Genomic DNA, 16,234 nt, shown 5'->3' on the forward strand with positions numbered 1-16,234 from the left:
TCTTATTGGCTGGTGGGTGTGGCTGGTGAGCGTGGCTGGTGGGGGTGGCTGGTGGGTGTAGCAGAGTGGTGGTTAATTGGATATTACTCCTTTATTAGGTAGGATTGTATTGTGTGTACACCACCCCAAGGCAAGTCTCCTTCCATCACCATCTGTCCCCACTTTGCCATCTTCTACTTTCCCCCACCCCCATCCCCTGTGGAGATCACTTTATGATTTGACATTTGAAATGATATTTCAGATGTGCCTTGAGAGCACAGGTAGGATTTAGACAGATGAAGAGGGTGAGAATGTGCTTCAGGTACAGAGAGTGAGCACGTGGCCTGGAGGCAGGAGAGATGAAGACCGGAAAGACCAGAGCACATGCCCCTCAGATGCCTGTCAGTGAGGGGACCTGAGAGGGAAACAGAAGACCCTCCATGGAGGGAGCAAGGCTGAAGAGAAAAGGAACCAACCATAGAATGGTCAAACAAGGGAGATTGTGGGCCCTTCATGGGAAAGCAGGAAGAAGAGGGGACCATGGGAAGGGGCAGGGCTGGGGGAACAGGGAAACCTTCTTGGGGGTAAAGGGGACCCTCCTTGGAGGGGGCAGTGTCCCATGTCATCCCTCCCTCCTCTCCTATCCTCCCTGCTCTGCCCCCTCCATGGAGTGTCCCTCCCCCCTGCCCTGTACCCTCCATGGAGGGTCCACTTTCCCCCTGCCCTGTACCTTCCATGTAAGGTCCCCTGTCCCCCTACCCTGAATCCTCCATGGAGGGTCTCTACCCCCTGCCCTGTACCCTCCATTGGACAGTCCCCTACCCCCTGACCTATACCCTCCATGGAGGGTCCTCTATCCCCCTGCCTTATACCCTCCATGGAGAGTCCCCTGTCCCCCCTGCCCTGCACCCTCAATGGAGGTTCTTCTGCCCTGCCCTGTCCCTCACTCACCGGCCTCTGAGAGGTGTGTGCTCAGGTCTCCAGTGTTCATCTCTCCTGCCTCCAGGCCATGTTCCCACTCTCTGTACCTGAAGCACATCTCACCCTCTTCATCTGTATGGATTCTACCCCCTCAAATATAATTTTAAATGCCAAAAATCACAGTGACCTTTAAAAAATATAAACCTGATCATGTCATTCCCCACACAAGGGCCCTCTACTCACCCGTCCTCTCCCGCACCCAGCCAGCCTGGTTCTCCCTGCCCCGGGGGCACTTGCTGCCCCTTTGGTGGTGGCTTCCCCTTTCTCCATGTGGCCAACTCTGTCTCAACAACCGAGTCTGAATTTAAATATGACGAGATCTTGGGGAGCTCTTCCTGAGCCTGCAGGGGAGTCACCCTGCAGTGGCCCCAGCCCAGCCTTGTGGGGTGTCATGTGGCAACAGGTCACAGAACTAAGACAGGTCACAATGGTAAGGCAGGTTATAGAGGTAGCCTGGCAACTGTCCTGGGTTAGGCAGGTGGTGAAGTTAACCAGGTGTTTCTTTGTTTTTAAATCAGTGATTGGACATTTATTGAGCACCAAATCCCAGACCCTGTACTGAACGTGCAGAAGTTGTGGCCCCACTCTGAGGTCCTGGCCCTCGGTGACCAGGTGTTCTTGAAAGTGGGAAGTGGGCCGGAGGGTGGGTCAGAGATGCCATGGGAGGGACTCAACATCCATTGCTGGCTTTGAGGCTAGAGAAAGGGATCACAGACCAAGGTTTTCTGGAGGCCCCTGGCAGCTGGCAGTGGCTTAGGCAGAGACATGAAACAGAATGGTCCCATAGGAGGAGATTCTGCCGGCACCCATGAGCAGGGGATGGGCTGGGTCTCCCAGACCCTCTCAGCACCTGAAAGGTAACCTGTGAAGGCCCGCCCCCAAGACCCAGGTCCAGGGAGGGCCACAGGCGGAGCACATGTGTTCAATGAGTTTGGGACTGAAGGGCTATTTTCTGATTTCATAGAATGTGATCTATATACTAGAGGCTTGGGGCACAAAATTCATGCATAGGAGGGGGGTGTCCCTCAGCTCAGCCTGCACCCTCTCCAATCTGAGATTCTTTGAGGGATGTCCGACTGCCTGGGATCAGGTCTAAACAGGCAGTCTGACATCCCTCTCACAATCCAGGACTGCTGGTTCTCAACTACTCACCTGCCTGCCTTCCTGATTGCCCCTAACCCCTTCTGCCTGCCAGCCTGATCACCCCTTAACCACTCCCCTATTAGCCTGATTGATGTCTAACTGCTCCCTGCCAGCCTGTTTGCCCCCAACTTCCCTCCCTTGCTAGCCTGATTGCCCCTAACTGCCCTCCCATGCAGGCCTGGTCACCCCTAACTGCCCTCCCCTGCAGGCCTGGTCCCCCAACTGCCCTCTCTTGCAGGCCTGAGTTTCTCCCAGTTGCCCTCCCCTACTGGCCATTTTGTGGTGGCCATCTGGTGTCCGCTTGGGGGCAGCCATCTTTGACCACATAGGGGCAGCCATCTTATGTGTTGCAGTGATGGGCAATTTGCATATTACCGTACTTTTTTATTAGATAGGATAGAGGCGTGGTGCACGGGTGGGGATGGGGACAAGCTGGTTTGCCCTGAAGGGTGTCCAGATCAGGGTGGGGTTCCCTTGGGGTGTGGGGTAGCCTGGGTGGTTTGCAGGCTGGCCATGCCCCCTAGCTACTCAAGCATAGGCCAGGGCTAGCTGGAAGCAAGTATCTGGGATTTATTTGTCTTTTATAATTGAAACTTTGCAGCCTTGAGAGGAGCCCAGGGCAGGCCAAGGCAGGTGGGAAGCTTAGTTTTCTCCATTGCCGGGGGCAATCCTGATCTCTCCAGCTCTATGGCTGCCTCCATCTTTGTTGGGATTTATTTATCTTCTATAATTGAAATTTTGTAGTCTTGAGCAGAGGCCAGGGCCGGCCAGGGTGGATGGGAAGCTTGGCTTCCTTCATCGCTGGGGGAAACCCAAGCATCCTACTGCTCCAGCTCTGTGGCCGCCGCCATATTTGTTGGGTTAATTTGCATACTTTTTTCTGATTGGCTGGTGGGCATGGCTTGATGGCATAGCAGAGGTACAGTCGATTTGCATGTTTCACCTTTATTAGATAGGATAGAACCCAATAGTACATTAAAAATAATAGGTAATGAGTAAGTTAATTTATTTTAATAATGCTAGGGTGGTTCAACATTCAGAAATCTGTTATAAAATCCATCATATTATTATTAATACAGCTAAGAAGAATAAATTATGTAATCATCTCCATAGGCTCAGAAAAGTCATTTGACGTTATTTAATACTCATTCACATACAAGTATAGAACACTCAATAAAATAACAATATAAATATATGTATTTAAATTCCAAAGTCTGAAAGGTAGTGGTTTATTTTTTTATTTAATGAGAAAACATTAGATACTTTCCTGTTAGAGTAAGGAATAAGGTAAGAATCCTCATCATCTCCTCTACTTTGCAACATTGTGTTCAAAAGTTTTAGCCAATATACTTAGATGAGAGAAACTAATTAGAGGCATGCAAATGGAAATGAGAGATCAGTTATCTCTGAAGATAATATGATTTCAAATTCAAAAGAATTAATGGAAAAACTAAAAACAATAAGATAATTTATCAAAGCATCAGATTATAATATCAACATTAAAAAATAAAGTTAGAAATTATAATTAGAGAGAAGACCCCACTTATATTAAATATTTAAAAAAACAGATGTAAATATAAGAGGTTTTAGTTACATGAATAAATATATAAAAAACAAAAGGCTGCAAAGTATATTTGAGCACGCCATATCGCTGTCAATTTTCTCTAAATTAATTTATAAATTAGCAAATTTTAATAAAAAGTTACGTGTGTGTGTGTGTGTATGTGTGGAGACTGGAGACAATAAAAGGTTCATTTGGAAGAACAGACAAGCAAGAAATGCTATAAAAATTCTTTAGGTTAAGAAAGAGCAATGGAAGGCGTGGGTTGAGCGAGTCCTTTTAGATATTAAAACATTATTATAAATTCCCTATAATTAAACCAGAGTGGTATTGACATGAATAGACACATTAATGGAACAGAACAGAAAACTCAGATATAGACCCAGTTGCAGTTGTTAATATGCAATAAGGCAGCATCTCAAATTGATGGTAGGGGAGAGGTGAACTTTTTAATAAATGGTGTTCAATAGTTTCCAAAATACACACTGATAAATTATAAATGCATTGGAGATTAAATGTACAAAATAAAGGAATTATAAACAAAAACGTAAAAAAGAAAAAAGATTACCTGTGAAGGAGGAGACAGTATGAAAGGGACAGAAATAGAAACCAGACTTTTGTGACTCTGCCTTTCATATAGCTTTGACTTTGGAATCAGACATATATTTTTACATAATTATAAACATATTAAATTAAAAAAAGAAACCCCTAAAGAACTGAAAGTAAAAGAAAATAAAATGTACATCAAGTTGGTGACAAGATCATTTAGTGGAAAACTTTATGAAAAAATTTATATTTCTGGTTTGGTTGCCACTAGCGGTGTTAGTGGTGTTATTATTTCTCTGGCTCTAAGGAAACTAAAACACTTGTGCTGTGCAGTCAGGCATGTGTACAGTGCCGCAAAACAAAGGGGGAACTGCAGTGTTGCTGGAAACCTGGGTTTAGGTATGGCAGAAAAGAGAAGCAGATGCAAGACAGATGAATTTATCAAAACTCCTCAGTTCTGAATTTGAATTAAAATATCAATATAAACTTCTAATAGTTTTTATCTTAAAGAAAATAAAAAAAGTATTTCCTATCTAGTTATGTTTAATTAAAAGTCTTAGAAACCAGGGTAACTCCATCAATCAGTGTTCATTGGAGAATTGACTGATTCTAGATCTGGGACAGGACACGTACAAAAAATGAGCCTGGATCATCTTGTCATTGCAGAAAGCAAATATGTTAACAAAGAGTAATGGGAGTGTCAAAGGGTAGGATAGAATCATGTTAAGGTCAATGATAATTGCAATGATTGAAACACTTTAAACATGTTTAAACATATGAGTTAAAATAAAAAAAAAAAAAAACAAGAACAAAATTAAAACAACTTTCATCGGTTCCCTTTGGAAGATTCTAGAAATCCAATTCATTATTTTGAAAAGTGATAAGTAAAGGGAACAAATAAATTTATAAATTATAAATTATAATTTATAATTTATAATTTTTTTTTCTTGATTATCCTATTGATACTCTCTCTCAGGGTAAGTTTCTCTGTATAGAAGTGTTCCAGCTAACAAATGAAAATATCACAATATAATATCACTTTTTTACATCCTTCACTGAAATAATGGATCTAGGCAATGGTTATTAATAATTGTTCACATCACAAAAGTAGAGACCAATATACATAGTGTGATTCTGAAAGAGCTACACATCACCGCCACTGAAGAGACCGGTTGAATAAATCTTGCCATTGAACCTGAATCTGATCAAGCCTTTTGATCTCAGAATCAATTTACAACACATACAAGTGAGAATCAGGAACGTGTTAAGTGACACCATGAAGAACCAATTAACAAATTCTACACCACAGAAAACTCCATAGGACAGATAATCTATTTCAATAGATAAATTGGAAATAAAAAAGAAAGAGAGGGGTAAAATGAAACCTATACATTTAAAGAGTTATAAGAACAATTGCAAGGTTGCAATCAAGCAATTGCAAGGTTGATGGTCAGCCATGACAGTGGCAGCTATGTACCATACTTCATTTTGTGTATCAAGGATGTTAAATTACTTGCCCAAATTCACAAAGCTAATAGATATATGCATGAATCACCTGTGGGTTTTAAAAATGCAAATGTCATGTCGAAACCAGTTTGGCTCAGTGGATAGAGCTTCAGCCTTCGGACTGAAGGGTCCCGGGTTTGATTCTGGTCAAGGGCATGTACCTTGATTGCGGGCACATCGCCAGTAGGGGGTGTTCAAGAGGCAGCTGATCGATGATTCTCTCTCTATCTCTCTCCCTTCCTCTCTGTAAAAAATCAATAAAATACATTAAAAAAAATGCAAATGTCATGTAATGCTCTTGGATATTCTGATTTATTTTGTCTGGTGTGGGACCATGCATTGGTATTTTAAAAAATCCCCAGGTGATTCTAATGTGCAGCTGGGGTTGAGATCCCCTTCTACAGATGGAGAATCTGAGATTTCAACTCAGCTTTCTGGTTATCAAGCTCACACACTTCTAACTTCCCACTGTCTCTTCTCTGCTGTCATGCTGAGCAGAGGCATGTTCTTCATTCGATGAAAGAGGGAAGGTATTTTAATTAAAATAATCAATAAATGTAATTTAAAAATATATTTTTATTGATTTCAGAGAGGAAGGGAGAGGGAGAGAGAGAGAGATAGAAACACCAATGAAGAGAGAGAATCATTGATCGGCTGCCTCTTGCATGTTCCATATTGGGGATCAAGCCCACAACCCAGACATGTACCCTGATCCAAAATCAAACCATGACCTCCTTGGGTCATAGGCCCAATGTTCAACCATTGAGTGTCTTAACAAGACAGCCTCACTTATAATAAAAATAACTTGATGATTTGATTTTATCAAACAGAACACTTCTCTAATCTACTGTTATCAGAGTCAAGTTGAAAACCACAGTACCGTAGGATACAAATTAAATGTCAAATGAAATTAATTTGGTGAATGGAAGAGGCACTGACTGACTTTCCTCTTTGAGGCAGGTCTGACAGCTCTCTATATGTCATGTGGGCATCTGCTAAAATGAGCTACACATGCCAGAAACTGTTACCATATCAGATTGCTCTTAGTGGTGCCTGTTTGACAATTTTCAGTTTCAGGAGAGCTTAACTTTCTCTTTCAGAACATGTTTAAGCGACATCAACTGTGTAGTAAACAAGGTGATGTAAGTGCTACGTGTGTCCTATATCACAAGCCTCCTCATATCTACGTGTGTCCTCATTTATGGTGTGCATCAAGCCATCATCGCGTGCCAGGCACTGAGCTGAATACGAGGGACACATTGATGAGCAACCCCTTCCCCTCCATCCAGTTTGCAGTGTCTGAGTGAAGAGTCTTATAAACAGACAAGTAGAATCGTGTGATAGGCAATGAGCAGGAAATAGAGAGAAAGGTAAGAATGCACAGAGGGGCACTTAACCTGGAACTAGGGAGGCCAGGGACGGTTACTAGGAGGTCGTGGTGTCCAGGCTGAGATTTGAAGGCTGAAAAAGAGTTGGTTAGGTGTGAGGTAAAATGGAGTGGTGTTGGAGGGGGTGGGAGGTGTCCGAGTTGTGAGAATTGCACGTGCAAAGGCTATGAAGTGAGGAGAGCATGATTCCTTGTGGGATCTGCTCAGAGTGAAAAGGTGAGAGACTGGACAGGTAAGCAGATTCTGGATCAGATGGGCCTGAAACTCCATAGTCTCTTGGTCACCTCAAACTCAGCATGTCTGAGTTGAACTCTATTTTCTCTTATGCTCTTTCCCCAGACCTGCCCTCTCTCTTCTCCTCCCCATCTCACAAGAATCACATTCAAACATTAGCCCCAGCCACAAGTCCCGGTGCCCTCCTGGACTCTTCCCTCTCTCACACCCCATATGTAGGCAACAGAGAGTTGATTCAAGCCCCGCAGGAAGACTGGCTGAAAGTCTTTACACTGGATTTGTATTCAGGCCCAGGCTGTCTACTCCTTGAAATCTGCCCTTTATCCTCATTTCTCATGCCTTAGCACAAACATCATCATAGATCATCTGAAATTCTTTTTTAAAAAATATATACATTTTTATTGATTTCAGAGAGGAAGGGAGAGAGAGAAAGAGAGATAGAAACATCAATGATGAGAGAGAATCATTGATCGGCTGCCTCCTGTACGTCCCTTACTGGGAATTGAGCCTGCAACCCAGGAATGTGCCCTTGACCAGAATCGAACCTGAGACCCTTCAGTCCACAGGCCACTGCTAGGGTGACCATCTGAAATTCTTTAGCTGTCTGGGCTTCTGGCTAGAATCCAGGTACCCATTTTACCTCCTCCCATCTGTTTTCCATCCTGCAGCTCTAACGAGCTCTCTCAATTGCCAGTTTATCTTGTCACACCCCTGCTGAAAACATACCCATAGTTTCTCATAGAACTTAGAATTCAGTCCAGACTCCTTAGCCTGGCAACTAAGATCCTTTATAATCTGACCTCAGGTGACTTCTTCAGACTCACCTTTGACACCTCTTGCCTGCTGTTCCGCGCGCCACTCCCTCCTGTCTCCTCAAACTGCTGAAAGCCCCACGTGCTCTCTTGCCTTCAGCCCTTGCACTTGTGGTTCTCTTCACAGAAATGTCTCCACCCACCTACCCATCCTCTGTTAGCCCTGTGACTCCGAGCTCTCTTGGCAGCCATGACAATGCTGCCTGCACAAGACATACCCCACTCTATTCAAACCGTCTTCTTGCCTCTCTACCACCCACTGGCAGGCTTGCTGAGGACATAGATCTGGCATGAGGGAGGGTCAGAAGAGAGAGGGCAATGGATAATTTATTCACTGAATAAATAAATGAACATGCAAAGATACAGAATGAGGTTGGAAGCTAGGCTAGTGCAAAACAACTAACATGCAAAGTGTGAGGACATTGTAATTTGCCTTTAAGTAAATATTAAAACCCCGAAAGCAGGGGTGGGGAGGCCAGTGCAAATGAAAATGACTCAGGGTTGGCAACCAGTTTACTAAAGGATAAACCAGTTCCTTTCGCCAGTCCCCCAACCACTCCTGAACCAAGTTCTTCAGGCTTAGGAGGTGGCTATTTATCATCTCATCCTCATCCTCATCCTCATCCTCATCCTCATCCTCATCCTCACCCTCATCACTGGACTGTGAGACATTTATGGATCATTTCTGTGTGCCAGACTCTGTCCTAACCTCCTTCCTGGTATTAACTCATGGATCCTGCAGCCTTTGAAGCAAATACTATTATTATTTCCACTTTAGAGATGAGGAAGCTGGGGCTCAAAAAAGGACTTTCCAGAGCATTTCAGAAAGCCAAGTGCCTTGGGAGAATGAACTGACCTGCTTCCCCCCAGGTTTGGAGACCTGGCCCTGGCTGACCTGTTCTCTGCCGCCTCACAACTCTCAGACTCAGGGCAGCTCAGGTGGAAGCTCTGGCTCTTCACGGGGCACCAGTTCAGCAGAGCTTGAGGAGAGCTTGGCCTGAGAGCCATCTGGGCCAGGGCTGCACTGTGGTGGAGCAGTGCTGGCACCAAGGTTGCTGCTGAGCTGAGGATGTGTTGGGAAAAGCCTTGGCACAGCTTTAACTGCAGCCCTGAGGGTTGTGATGGCTGTCAATCACAGGATTTTTAGCGGCAGACTACTCAACCTCGCCCAAAGGTGAAGCATGTCCTTAAAGTGAAGGGTTAGCTTTTAGCCAGCACACACTTACTGATCCATCCCTCAGGACCGGGCAATTCTTTCTGTTTGGGAGGAGTACAGGCTGTAGGCAGGACATGTGCTCATGTAGCCATTTCCTTTCAGACCCTGCTCAGGATCACTTTCTCTCTGAAGACTTCCTAATCCATTTCTACGCCTACCCTCAATCCAGGAGAGATGACCACCCTCCCTTTTGGGTCCCACTGAACCCTGATATACTTCGAACATTTGGGACTCTTCCCAGTAGACTGAAAGTCACTTGACAGGTGACTGGCACAAAACAGCCATTCAGTAAATATTTCTAGAATGAGTGAATGAAGATTAAATGGATAATAATTATAGGAGTGAAATCTCAAGGAGAGAGAATAGCATTGAAGAAAGAGGATGGGCTCTTTAAAGGTCCAAACTGTACGTACACACACACACACACACACACACACACACACACACACACACGGACTAACAGTCCACACGCTGGTGTTGAAGGGCTGCACCTGTCCTTATCTATCACAGACACGGTCGTGTTCTTACCCCAAAGCAACTTTCATCCCCTTTCTACCATGCCATAGAGAACACCTTCCATAACACAGCCAGAAAACACAGGGGAAAACCCATGAAACAAAGGTCTGGTAACTTTAGTCCTTCTCTGCTAATAAGTTGTTTTTATTAGCTTTAAAAAAATTATTCTTAGACTCTTTTGCTAACTTCAGCTCAGTTTAGACTTGTCCTTTCCCAAAAATAACCAATCATATAATGGTTAAGGTTGTTTATATAACGAGTAATTCTAAAACCTTGGAAGTTTAGAATATAATAATTGATTTCTCATTCATGTCACTGTTCAATGTAGGTCTCTGGTAGACACAGTCATTTAGAAGCCCAGGCTAGCCCTAACCAGTTTGTCTCAGTGGAAAGAGTGTCGGCCTGCGGACTGAAATGTCCGGTCAAGGGCATGTACCTTGGTTGCAGGCATATCTCCAGTGGGGGGTGTGCAGGAGGCAGCTGATTGATGTTGCTCTCTTATTGATGTTACTAGCTATCTCTCTCCCTTCCTCTCGGTAAAAAATCAATAAAATATATTAAAAAAACCCACAGAAGTCCAAGCTATAACTTAGTGGCTCCACCATCCTCTAAGGCCTCAAAGTTTTCATCTGGACCCTTTAAATCTGAACTGCAGATGAAGGAAGAGGAAGAGCCTTGAGGGCCATGCCAAGGGCTGTAGACTGGTCTGAAAATGTTGCACCTCACTTATGTCCTGTACCAGTGGCTAGAACTCACTCTTGAAGCCACACCTAAATGAAGGCAGGGAGGCTGACTCATGGGATCTGTCTATCTGCTGGTTATTTTGCCTTTGTTCCCAAGTTCAATTCTCTGCTCTCTTTGACCCTGCTCTGGGCTCTGGAAGACTGACATTACTCTATGGATGACATCACCCAGGATCTCTTTCTTCCGGATAGGTTCAGTGTGGGAAACATAGCAGGAGATTGGAGAGCTAGAGTTTGGGGGTTTTATTCCCCTACCTTCCTGCATTTCACTGTGTAAGAGTTGGACTCTCTTTTTGATGTTTGATAGTTGGTATCATTTAGGCTTCCACCATCCCTTTTTCTACTGCATCACTTATGCTACTTTACGTAAGGAAACCCCTTACATTTATGAGTTCTTGACACCAACAGGAGGTTTGAACCTTGCAGTCCAGGCATGGGAACCCTTCTCCAGTCTGACCCCCCTGGCACCATGAAGGCCAAACACATTCTCTGCTCTTTGCCCTGCCATTCCAGACAGCCTTGCTCCCCTGAAGTTCCTTGGGTATAAGTAATAAACTTTCTTTTAAACACTCTTGATTCATGAAGATGTGTCATCAGCTAAGACATCCAATCTATTAATTGAGAAGAGTCCACCTCACATACTTGGGATGACCTAAACGGGCAATGTTATCTGATGATAGTTGAAAACCTAGGGGTGGTAATGACTTTCTCTTCTTGCTAGTCCCTGGGTGCCTCAGCATCTCTCTCTCTCTCTCTCTCTCTCTCTCTCTCTCTCTCTCTCTCTCTCTCTCTCTATTTTTTTTTTTTACAGAGAGGAATGGAGAAAGGTAGAGAATTAGAAACATCGATGAGAGAGAAACATCGATCAGCTGCCTCCTGCACACTCCCTACCGGGGATGTGCCCACAACCAAGGTACATGCCCTTGACCGGAATTGAACCTGGGACCTTTCAGTCCACAGGCCGACACTCTTTCCACTGAGACAAACCGGTGCCGGTGCCTCAGCATCTCCTACTAATTTTCTTAATCCTTTTCCATGACTTTGAAAAAAGTCCTTTCATTAAAGTTTCTTGAGTCATCAGAGTTGGATTCTATTTTCTGCAAGAATCCTGATCAATAACAGAAGAGGTAGAAACTGGTTTGGTGAGCATTTAGTCAGTTGCTTTTATTTGTGGTCTGTGCCAAACTTTAGATTTTATCATTGGTTTCCAACAGATAAGGATATATGTGAGTTCCTAACTCAGTAAATGACATCTGAATAAGAAGTATAGTAGAGGACAGTCTTTTTCATGTAACTGACAATAAAGTGTCATTTTGCTTTAAAACATTTTTAGAGTAGGGTGGCATCTGGACATGTATTAAGATAAAAAACACTCACTTGGGACTGGATTTTGGCTAATATGGGACAAGTATGTTTCATACCATTCTTCAGTGTAAAGCCAAACGTGATCACCAGTGAGGGAGCACTACTGCAGAATTTAGTCTGCAAACAAAACATTTTCCCTGCACACACTCTGCTGAGGTGCGTTCAGATGTCCCCATCTTAGCATCAACTCATGTTGGCAATGAGTCCACGTAATTAAGGAAGGAGGTGCTTGGAATTCCATACTTTATTTTATTTTTATATCAAGCATCCTCCAAATTGAGGGAGATTTTGCAAATCCCCTTAGTTTGTGAACAAGAATCTCCAAGGAGGTTTGGCTGTCTTTTCTCCTGATTTGTGAGTTCTCACTAGCTTGCAGCTCTTTCCAGGCTCTCTGGTGGTGAACTAATGACAAAGGATGTGGAGCTGACAGGTAGGTGAAAATGGAGAGTACCATGATATTAAAAAAATCTCAATCTATTATGTAGCACAATGTGTAACACTTGCCTGTAGGTGTCTTAATTTAACTTAAATATTTTGCTCACATCTTTTTAACTCAGAGGATGGAAACATAGCCCTGAGCATCTTTCTAGCAGACTTTGTAGCATACATTAGTTGTGATACAGAACACCAAACTTTGCCAGTTATTTGGGAAAATGCACTGAGGAAAATAAAAAGGATAAATATACTTTCTTGGTGAAGATTCTTCCTAGAAGTTAGAAGGGGTCATATTTTGAATGAATATTGACATTATTTTCTCACAAGTGGAGCAATTCAACTCTGACTGCCTCAAAATTAGTATTTCCTTGTCATTATAAGTATTTTAGCAATGGCAGATCACCTGCCAAGATTTCCTTGGGAAGAATTCTTAGCAAATATGCAGAATATTGGAATAGTACTTTGGCAGTATTTAAACTGCATGCATTTAATCTGTGTCACATATTAAATTTCAATGCAATAGTCATTTTTAAAATATTTTTTGTGAAAAATTTCAAACATAGAGACAACTGGAAAGAATGATATGATGAGTCCATATTACTGATCACCCGGTTTCAACAATTATAAAATTTCTTTTTTTTTTTTTTTTTTTTTTTTTTTTTTTTGCTTGCATTCTTTTTTTTTTTTTTTTTTTTTAATTTATTTTTAAATCAATCTTTATTGTTCATTTTATTACAAAGGTTCCTCATTTCTTCCCCCCTCCACCAGGTTCCCACCCCACCCTCCGCCCCCTCCCCATCCCCCATTGTCCTCATCCATAGGTGCACAGTTTATGTTCAGTCTCTTCCTCCCTCCTTTTCCCCGATAGTAAATCCCTTTTCAGATAGTAAATCTGTTACTTAGCATTTTCTCATCAATAATACCTCCACATGCCCAATGATACACTTCACACAAAAGACATTTCCAAATAGGTCAACCAGCCTCATCCAGGCCCCACCCAAGGCACTCACAGATCAACACCCCAGCGCAATACTAACTCAACACATCCAGATCTAAGCCTTCATCACTTGCTTCAGCAGACCCTCAAGTTCCCGCAAAAGTTTCCAGCCATGTCTGAGAGGCAGCCGTGGGCAGGGACAGGCGAGGAGCGAGCTGTTTCGGGCCTGGCTGCTCCGGGCCTGGCCTCTGTTGCTCTGGTTCGTTCCACAACCAGCTGCTCCGGGTCTGGTCACTGCCGCTCCTGACCTAGTTGCTCTGGACTTGGCTGTTGCTGCTACAGGCCTGGCCGCACCCGACCCGGCTGCTCTGGGCCCGGTTGCTCCGGTCCCGGCCGCTCCGGGCCTGGCCGCTCCCAGCCTGTCAGCCGCTGCTCCGGGCCTGGCCGCACCCGACCCGGCTGCTCTGGGCCCGGTTGCTCCGGTCCCGGCCGCTCCGGGCCTGGCCGCTCCCAGCCTGGCAGCTGCTGCTCCTGGCCTGGCCGCACCCGACCCGGCTGCTCCGGGCCTGGCCGCTCCCAGCCTGGCAGCTGCTGCTCCGGGCCTGGTCGCTCCCAGCCTGGCAGCCGCTGCTCCGGGCCTGGCCGCTCCCAGCCTGGCAGCCGCTGCTCCGGGCCTGGCCGCACCAGACCCGGCTGCTCCGGGCCTGGCCGCTCCCAGCCTGGCAGCTGTTGCTCTGGGCCTGGCCGCTCCCAGCCTGGCAGCCGCTGCTCCGGGCCTGGCCGCACCAGACCCGGTTGCTCCGGGCCTGGCCGCTCCCAGCCTGGCAGCCGCTGCTCCGGGCCTGGCCACACCAGACCCGGCTGCTCCGGGCCTGGCTGCTCCCAGCCTGGCAGCTGCTGCTCCGGGCCTGGCCGCTCCTAGCCTGGCAGCTGTTGCTCTGGGCCTGGCCGCTCCCAGCCTGGCAGCCGCTGCTCCGGGCCTGGCCGCACCAGACCCGGCTGCTCCGGGCCTGGCCGCTCCCAGCCTGGCAGCTGTTGCTCTGGGCCTGGCCGCTCCCAGCCTGGCAGCCGCTGCTCCGGGCCTGGCCGCACCAGACCCGGCTGCTCCGGGCCTGGCCGCTCCCAGCCTGGCAGCCACTGCTCCGGGCCAAGCCACACCAGACCCGGCTGCTCCGGGCCTGGCCGCTCCCAGCCTGGCAGCCGCTGCTCCGGGCCTGGCCACACCAGACCCGGCTGCTCCGGGCCTGGCTGCTCCCAGCCTGGCAACTGCTGCTCCGGGCCTGGCCGCTCCTAGCCTGGCAGCCGCTGCTCCGGGCCTGGCCGCACCGGACCCGGCTGCTCCGGGCCTGGCCGCTCCCAGCCTGGCAGCTGTTGCTCTGGGCCTGGCCGCTCCCAGCCTGGCAGCCGCTGCTCCGGGCCTGGCCGCACCAGACCCGGCTGCTCCGGGCCTGGCCGCTCCCAGCCTGGCAGCCACTGCTCCGGGCCAGGCCACACCAGACCCGGCTGCTCCGGGCCTGGCCGCTCCCAGCCTGGCAGCCGCTGCTCCGGGCCTGGCCACATCAGACCCGGCTGCTCCGGGCCTGGCTGCTCCCAGCCTGGATGCTCCGTGCTTGGCTACTGCTGTTCTGGGCCTGGCTGCTCCCAACCCGGCTGCTCTGGGCCCGGATTCTCCGGGCCCGGCCACTCCGTGTCTGGGTGTTCCTGGACTGGCCACCCTGGGCTTGGCCGCCTCTGCCTCAGGCCTGGCTGCCACTGCCCCAGGTCTGGCTGCTCCAGTGCTGGCCGTTGATGCTCTTGTTCTGGCTGCTGCTGCTCTGGGGCCTGGCCTCTGCTGCTCCGGGCCCAGCTGTCACTGCCTTGTGCCTGGCCACTCTAGGCCTGGTCGCCGCTGTTCCAACATTCTGTCCCTTTTTTCTTTTTTGTTTTTCTTTTTTTTTAAAAAAAAAAACAAAAAACGCCTTTATGTTGCAATGTTGGCTGGTGCGTTGAGTTCTGACTTAGTCTTTGATTTTTCAAGATCTTCTTTGTATTCTTTCTTAAGTAATTTTACTATCATTTGCTCTCACTTGATTTCTTCACATTGAGAACTTCTTTGGTTTCTTCCTCCTTGTCCTGGGAGCTCAGCAGGTTGGCATGTGGCACCCCTTTGTTCTCCGCAGGCTCCTGTGCTGCTTCAGCCTGTTACTGGGGTCGGCGCCGCCCAGGAAGCAGCCCCCGTCCTTGGCTCCGTTGCCCGCGCTCAGCAGTCGAAGGCTCAGGGGCACCCCCCCCCCCCCGGGGACCCCGTCGCCCAGCTCCTTGCTGGCGCCCGGCTGGCCGGTGTCCCGCAGGGGCTCCTGCTCCTCGTCGCGTTCCTCCAGTCTGTAGCTTTCTTTCTCCCTCCCACTAGGGGAGTCCAGGATCAGAGTCAACAGACTGTCCTCTGCGCAGTGTGCGCGACTCCGGGGGCTCGGCCTTTCGCCGCGCTCCCAGGACTCCATCTCACAGCCCCGTCTCCCCCTGCCCGTGCCTGGGTCCCCAGGGATTGGCCCAGACCTGGAGTTCGGGGCGGTCTGGACTGAGGCTTAGTGCCACCGCCGGAGGCTTTGTTTCTTCCGGCTAGGGTAATCCAGCATCAGAGTCAACATTCAGTCCTCTGCGCGCCATGTGCGCAGGACTCCGGGGGCCCCGCCTTTCGCCGGGATTCTGCCTCACAGCCCCCTCTCCCCCTGCCGGAGCCTGGGTCCCCAGGTTCTGGCCCATAACTTGGGGCTCAGCGCTGCCGGTTCGGGGGTTCAGCCCAGGCTGGGGGTTCTATTTCCTTCCTGCTAGGGAACGCCAGGCAGCACCCAGCCCTCTCCTCCTCTCCGGCTGCGACCTCTCCGCGCGTGTG

This window comes from Pipistrellus hanaki, assembly GCF_964339955.1.
Source record: "Pipistrellus hanaki genome assembly, chromosome: 2".
Lineage (NCBI taxonomy): Eukaryota > Metazoa > Chordata > Mammalia > Chiroptera > Vespertilionidae > Pipistrellus > Pipistrellus hanaki.